At 45.6% G+C, this 6,887-nt stretch overlaps 1 long non-coding RNA gene across 1 annotated transcript; it reads left to right on the forward strand.

Annotated features, from left to right (window-relative positions):
- The first annotated feature begins 1,608 nt into the window (after positions 1-1,608).
- LOC128312325 (uncharacterized) lies at positions 1,609-6,474 on the forward strand. Its single transcript, XR_008291449.1, has 3 exons — positions 1,609-2,507; positions 2,731-2,885; positions 6,038-6,474. It is a non-coding gene; the product is annotated as an uncharacterized LOC128312325 (long non-coding RNA).
- Positions 6,475-6,887: the final 413 nt, after the last annotated feature.

A 6,887-nucleotide genomic window follows, 5' to 3' on the forward strand; every position in this document is an offset into this window, starting at 1 on the left:
ATGATTCTCTGCACCTCCACTTTTGCTTTAACAATCCAGGCAGGGCTTTTCTCTCCGTGATGCAGTCGGTTCATGTGGGCACGGGGCAATCTGGATTTACAAAATGGGTGACTGAAGGTGTGATTGCTTGCTTCACAGTTTAAGCTTGACTAGTAGGAAAGGAGTCACTAAAAGGTTTTTAAAGACAACTTCCTTACATGAACAGTTAGAAGGGTATGATTTTTTTCAAATATTTATTTATTTTTGAGAGGCAGAGAGACTGCAAGCAGGGGAGGGGCAGAGAGAGAGAGGGAGACACAGAATCCGAAGCGGGCTCCAGGCTCCAAGGTGTCAGCACCCAGCCCGACGTGGAGCTCGAACCCACGAAGCGTGGGATCATGACCTGGGGCTGAAGTCGGACGCTTAATCGACTGAGCCACCCAGGCGCCCCTGGAAGGGTATGATTTTCATCTAATTGTTTCATTGTACTATGTTCTTTACAAGTGGGAAGAGTCAGGCCACTCCGGCTTCCAACAGAATCACCATCCTCAAACAGCACTTATTAAATGCCCAAATAGAGCCTGGCTCTTCTTCCAGTTTTCTGGATCCACGTAATAGGTCTGTGGCACCTTACACAGGACAAGGAAGCTATGCGAAGCTTGTTAGGCTACCTTTCCCCCCATGGGAAATTAGGGCAATGTGACTGGGAACAACCTCAGGAAGGTCGTTAGGATCCAAAGAGACCCTAGATGTAAAAAGATAGTTTTTCCATGGTGGCGTCAAAGATGCCTCTAGAATAATACCGAGATCAGGTAGCATGCGGTGTTAGCTTCTCTGACAACCTTAGTGCTACAGAAGAGACGAAGGAAAAAAAATGCTTCAAGTAATTATAAGGCAGTCAAAATAAGAACATTAAGGCTACCATTTGCTGAATGCTTTTCATGTGTTAGCTGCTATGCATATTTTACACATATGTAAATACACATTTACGTACGACAAGCTCTTTGCATATGAGCTTCCCATCTGTGATCTTGTAAGTATTGGCACCATTTATAGGAGAGGAAATGAAGGCTTGAATCCAGGTTACAAACAGGCGTTCCAGAGCCCATGGGTACAGTGCATACAGTTACAGGAAAAGACCCGTCAGTGTAGCCTGGATTCCCTCAACATTGCTTCTGTGGCTGTTGGAAGCTGGTAGCGGGGTCTCCAGCCTGCAAGAGACCACGTGGTGGGTGAGTGCACAGCAGGCAGGTTGCGTGGTAAGGAGAGGAGATGGGGCACAGCCGAGGAGTGGGGCAGTGGCAGCAGGTCTAGGAAAACAGGCCTAAAAAGGCAGAGTGATCTGGGCCAGTTAGTGTAGGTGTGGCATAAACCCTGAGGGCAGCCCTGTGCCCCAGACCAGCACAGGACCGTATATTCATCAAGGATATGCTAACTTATGCTGGACATATTTCGTTTAAAAAGACAGGAGAGGGTGAATGTTCATCGAGGAGAGTTTCCTGAAAGCTGGCTTGAGCACAGGATGCAACAAGAATGAAGGCTTGGGGGGCAGAGGAGGACGGGGGTGGGGTGGGGTGGGGGTGGGGGGTCCCATGGGAGAAAAGGCACAGCCATGTGCCTTTCCAGCAGGGGGCGTGGGAGAGGCACCCCCCATGAGCCTCCAAGTTTTACCAAGGGTTCTCCTCAAAGGTTCAATCTCCAGCTTGCTTTACCCCATTGCCTTCTCTTCCTGCTCCTGGATGACTTTGGGCTGTGGACCTTGCGCCATAATGTCTTCAGGTAAACTCCACGTGTCAACACTGGGGGCATCCTTGGTTGCGAATGGGACCCCAAGTTGTTCTTCCCTCACTCTTCTGCCCAAGCGAGCTCCATATCCAGGGAAGTCTCCAGGACCAGGCCAGCCCTCCTGTGTGTGAACCGAGTGACTTACAGGGCTAATACTGAGGTTCTTGTGAGGAAAAAAAGGAGGTGATGCATGCAAAGTTTTTGGCACAGTGTCTCCCAGGTAGTAAGCACCCCCAAAAATGAGATGTTCCATCTGGGCTGAAGACTGTAGCACTTGAGACTATACTGAGCAGACATAGCTGATGTGATTGTGCCCATTTCAGAGGTAAAGGAATTGGATAAGCAGGAAAGTGTGGTAATAAAATGAGTGTGTTCTCACCTCAGACTTAGGGAAGCTGGGGGCGGCATCATTTGATGCCTACGACCAGAAAGCAAAGCTTATGTTCTCATGATCACGCCAGCCCAGAGATTAATGCAATAGCCTTGAATGAATCAGCCGTATCCTTCTAATCTGGAATCAGAACGATACCATCTACCTCCTTGGGTGGGATGAGAACACAGAGTGTCTGGGAATCCAACGCCTTGAAGATCCAAGGGGAGATTTGTAGAGTATGTCCCCTCTTGTCTTGTCCGCAACTAGTCTAGACTTGACCTGACACCCAAGAATGAAGGAGATGCTACTTTATGAAACCAGCAGAATGTGGAGCCTAGCTGAAAAAGTACATGGAATAGCAGGATTTGGGGTGAGTGAGACTTTGTGTGGGACAAGAGCAGTGCTTTGGAATTAAAGCGGTGAATCAGAGGCTTTGGGGGTTTAGCTTAGTTGACATTTTTGGAAACCCACCACGACAAAATTCTGGAGCCCTCATGAAAATAGGAGCTATGAATTAGTCAGGGTTTTCAGAGAAACGGTACCAATGGGATGACTCTATCTCTGTCTCTATTTCTGTGTCTATCAACCTACAGGAGGGAGATTTATTTTAAGGAATTGCCTCAGGCAGTTGTGGAGCCTGATGAGTCCAAAATCTGCAGCATAGACCAGCAGACTGGCGACCCGGGGAAGGGTTGCAATTGGAGTCCAAAGGCTGTTTGCTGTCAGAATTCCTTCTTGCTTGATGGAGGTCAGTCCTTATTTTATGAAGGCCTTCAATTGATTGGATGAAGCCCAGTCACATTATGGAGGGCAATTTGCTTTATACCAAACCCACCAATTTAAGTGTTAATTTTATTCAAAAACCACATTCATAGAAACATCTGAATAATGTTTGACTAACTGGGCATGCTGGCCCAGCCAAGTTGGCACATAAAATAAATTGCCACAAACTGAAAATGCAAGGCTGAAACTATTGGCCCTCTATTGACTGTGTGAGGCTTGGAGACATAGGAGGAGCCTCTGAGGGACTTCCAGGAAGCCTCATGGTCAAACTTCCAGAAAGCTTTCACGGGGTGGGAGGTAGGAGCACATTTCCTGGGACAGAGTTTAGTCTCCTGCCTCTTGCATATTCAAGTTCATGTTCTTTCCTCTTGACTTAGGATAGGAAGAGAAACCTGAATTTGCTTAGTACGTTGTCTGTAAAGTTTCCGTCTCTTTCCAGAACTTGAAAGGTAGAGTCCTAATGAGGTAACTTGGTCATTTGGCATCAAGATATTTGGGGCAGACTTTCTCTGCCAATGCAACACTTGGCAACCATTGTACAATAATTTTATGCTTATGTCCAGCCTAACTGTGAACAATGTAGTCAGTGTTATGAACTCATGAATAGAAACTCTGGTGCTATAACTGCCCGATGCCCAGTTCCCAAGCATGGGAAAAGGAGCCCTTCTTTGGAGCAGACATAGGGGAACATTCTTAGCAATTCTACTCACAGAGCCGAGAGTGGAAACATTGTCAATAGAAGGCAACACCATATGAAGGAGGTTCTCATGACCTTATAGCTTCTGAAACTGGCTTGGAATGACCTCCCTCAGTGTTGCCCGAGAACCTTGGGGAGCCAGGCAGGCAATTTCATACTGGGCAGGTTCCTGGCTAATCATAAAGTCCCCCAGGAAGGCTAAAAGCTGCATGTGAGAGGCACTGAAGTAATGAACATCCTATCACTTCAGGAGCTCGTCATGTATCTGGGAGACAAGCATCTGGCTGATGGTTTCACCAAATGGTCATTTCAGTGAACACAGAGACTCAGCTTTCAGCTGGTCCTTCAGTCTTAAGTTTGCCAGGTAACGAGAGGAAGAGACCCTTTCCCACCAACCCTTCCACTGAAGCACACCAAACAGGTTTGGTTGGACCACTAGGAAGTTCTTCTTCAAGGCTGGCTTGGGGAGCAAGCCTGCCTCCTGCTTTAATTGGCAATTCCATTAGATCAGGCACTTCTAGGACAGGGCTATATTTCAAGAGTGACAGGTGCCTTGAGGACCAGGGGATTGTTGTAACAGCAATGTGCTATGTGGAGTCAGAGGATAGGCCGCACACCCCTCTTGGTCACTTCCCATTGTTTTCTGTCTCAAACCAGCGTTTACAATCCTGGAGTGTTACACTCCAAAGGTTGTTTCTTCATACGGAGCACTAGGGAAACAATTCTGCTTCTTACACACAGCTCGCCAGAGCCAAGGACTCACGCATGCCTTATAAATAGATGTGCATTTTGCAATCAGCTAATTCTCTGATTATGAATTTTGCTCAGACAGACTGGCCACAAAAATCTGCAAAAGAAAAGAAAAGGATTAGCTATTTTTGATCATGAATAAGACGAGACTGCATTTGGCCCAGAGGAGGACGTGGGCCTTCAGGTTGATTGTGCTTGATTACAGGAAAGTTCTAAGCTGACCATGAAATAAAACTGCTCTTTTGTTCTTGGGAAATAGATGGTTTAAAAAAAACTTATCCAGGTCTTTCTGGATTTCTTCCGTTTGAATTTGGTCTTCTGATTCTGTTCAGTTCAGTGACTTGAATTGTTGGACACCTGCTATTTGGAGGAGACTAAAAGAAAGACAAGAGAATATGTGTTCTTCCTCAAGGAGCTGATAGAATTATAAGAGGTACACTGGAGACACAGTCAAGAGCAACAAAAGTGCCAGTTTGGATAATGCAGGCACTTGGTGTTCACTGGCAGTTAAAGACAGAGAAAGAGAGAGAAGCTTGGGGCTGGGGGACTGTTTTATCGAAGAGGTAACTTTTGAGCTGGTCATTGAAAAACATGCGGGGCCTAGATGGGGGAAAAGCATGGGCAAGACGCCCTAGACTTAGCAAACAGTGCAAGCCCAAGTGTGGAGGGCGGGTGAGCCAGGCCAGCAGATGTAGAGATACACCAAGGACTTTCTGGAGAGACAGCAAAACTGAATGTTAAAAGTGGCACTTATACATGAGTCCATAGTGATATAAATAAGTGATCTAATATTGAACACCTGCAAGAGAAGAGACAAATCTTTACACGAGAATTCCAAACAATATATGTCGATACTCCCACCTCTGAGGGCAGGGGGACCTTAACATATTCTTGTCCCTACCCCATGTGTGGGCCAGACTTAGGGACTTGTTTCCAAAGACAGAACACAGAAAGGAGAAAATTGTAGGTCCACAACGGGAAATCTTGCAAACACCACCTTAACCAAGTGACCAAGGTTGACATCACTGGTGACGTTGATGTCATGTACCCCCCTCTCTTTATATTAGTCAGGGCTCTCCAGAGAAAGAGAGATATATAAATAAATATATATATATATATATATATATATATATATATATGAGAGAGAGGAAGATTTATTATAGGAAGGAGATTTTTTTATTGTCTCACACGGTTATGGAGGCTGAGAATTCCATGATCTACCATCACAGGCTCGAGAACTAGGAAAGCAATGGTGTAATTCAGTCTGAGTCCAAAGGCATTGATAATCAGGGTCTGACGGTGTGAGTTCCAGTCTGAGTCCAAAAGACTGAGACCAGGAGTGCCAATGTCTGAGAGCAGGAGAAGACGGATGTCCCAACTCAAGTAAAAAGCAAACATGTGCTTCCTCTGCCTTGTGGTTCTATTTGGTCCCTCCACAGATTGGATGAGGTGCACCCACTGGTTTACTCAATCTACTGATTCAAACGCTAATCTCTCCCAGAAACACTCTCACGGACACATCCAGAAATAGTGCTTTCCCAGCTCTCTGGGCCACCCTTGGCTCAGTCAGGTTGACACATAAAATTAACCATCACACCTGATATGATATGATGTGTGGAGAAAGACACTTCATTTCTGTGGTATTCTTTTCAAATAACCTGTAACCCCAGTCTAATTACAGGAGAGCATCAGATAATCCCACACTGAAGGATATTCTGTTAAAAACCTGGCCGGAACTCCTCAAGACTGTCAGGGTCATGAAAAACAGGAGGCGTCTGAAAAACCAGCAGAGACCAGAGGACCCGAAGGAGGCAGGACAGCTAATGCAGTGTGGGACCCTGGACTGGTCCTGGAGCACAGAAGAAAGAACATTAATGGAAAAACCAGTGGATCCGAAACAAAATTTGGAGTTTAGTTAAGAGTGATACACCGGTGCTGGTTTCTCAGTTTTGACAAATGTTTTGGTGGAGGATGATAATATTAGGGAATCCAAAACGGGGCAAGCAGGGCATGGGAACTCTCTGTACTATCTTTGCAACTCTTCCGTAAATCGAACACGATACCAAAATAAAAAGCTTATTAAGAAAAAGAAGGCATGTTCCTTAAAGCTAAGGTTTTGGAACTTTCTAGCTTTGCAGGCTTTTCCCCAGCCATGTGATGACAGATCTTTGTGTTTGTGGTATCCATAGATTGAGCAAACGCCTACGGGCAAAAAGCTACTCATACAGAGCAGTGGCTCAGAGCCCACGCACTGTGGTCGAGTCCTGTCTCTGCCACCTACTAGCGGTGTGGCCCTGGCCAAGCTACTTAGCCTCTCTGTATCTCAGTTTCCTCATAAGTAAAATGGGGATAGGAATCATAATTGAACTTTTCTCCTAGGCTATTGTGGAGATTAAATGAGTTGATCATGTAGAATGCTTAAGGGGCTGGGAAACACTAAATGCTGTGTAAATATTATTGTCACCAAAAAAGTCACTTATGTTTTTTAAAAGCCTTTGCCTTTTGATCATAGCAATATGA

This window comes from Acinonyx jubatus, chromosome D3, assembly GCF_027475565.1.
Source record: "Acinonyx jubatus isolate Ajub_Pintada_27869175 chromosome D3, VMU_Ajub_asm_v1.0, whole genome shotgun sequence".
NCBI classification, from domain to species: domain Eukaryota; kingdom Metazoa; phylum Chordata; class Mammalia; order Carnivora; family Felidae; genus Acinonyx; species Acinonyx jubatus.